Below are 1,096 nucleotides of genomic sequence, written 5' to 3' on the forward strand. Positions count from 1 at the left end.
AGAGCAGCCAAAGTGGAGAGCGGACACAGAAAGAAGACGTGTGTGAACACAGGGAAGAAAGGAATGCAGACAGAACCAAGAGGAGAGAGGGAAGAAAAAGTAGAAGAGGAAAGCAGATATAGAAGGAAGAAGCAAGGAGATGGGGAAGAAAAAACAACAGAGGAGGAGAGCAGATGAAGAAAAAACAGTGAAAATAAAAGGAAGTAAGAACAGAAGAAGAGGAGTGCAAGTGCACAAGAAAGAGCAGCACGCATACAAAGAAGAAAGAACAGCAGATGTGGAGAGCATACGCAGAAGGAAGTGAGGACAGAGGAAAGGAACAGCAGAAGAGTAAAGCTGATGAAGACGAGTGAGGATGCAGGGAAAATACAGCAGAAGAGGAGTGCAGATGGAGAAATAGGAGCGAGGACACAGGAGGAGGAAGAGAAGAGGAGGACTGCAGATGCAGAAGCAAGAGTAGTGAGGACAGAACAGCAGTAGAGGAGCGCAGCTCAGAAGAAAGGGCAGTGAGTAGACAGGAAAGACAAGCTACACGACGGGAGTGCAGATGGAAGAAAGATCCAACAAATGCAACAAAGACAGGGGAAAACCAACAAAAGTGGAGGGCAGATGCAGAACAAAGTGGAGTGAGAACTGATAGAAGACAGAAAAGGAGGAGTGCAGATACGGAAGAAAAAGGAGAGAGTAGACAGGGAAGGAAGAGCTGCAGAAGGGGAACGCAGATGCAAGTGGAAAGTGAATTCACACGCAAGAAGACAGCAGAAGAGTGCAGATGCAGAAGAAAGAGGAGGTACGAGAAAGGGAAGAAACAACAGCAGGAGTGCAGGTTAAAAAAATAGTGAGGATAAAGAGAAGAAAGGACAGCAGAACAGGAGTTCAGGTGCAGAAGAAAGAGCAGTGAGGTTACAGGGAAGAAATGAGAGCAGAACAGGAGTGCAGATACAGAGCAAAGCAGCGAGGAGACAAAGAAAGACGACCAAGAGAGGAGTTTAATTATGCAGAAGGAAGAGGAGTGAGGATACAGGGAAGAAAGAACAGCAGAAGAGTGTGGATACAAACAAAAGAGCAATGAGGATAGATAGAAGACTGAACAGCA

Source organism: Tetrao urogallus (assembly GCF_951394365.1).
Source record: "Tetrao urogallus genome assembly, chromosome: 33".
Classification (NCBI taxonomy): Eukaryota; Metazoa; Chordata; class Aves; order Galliformes; family Phasianidae; genus Tetrao; species Tetrao urogallus.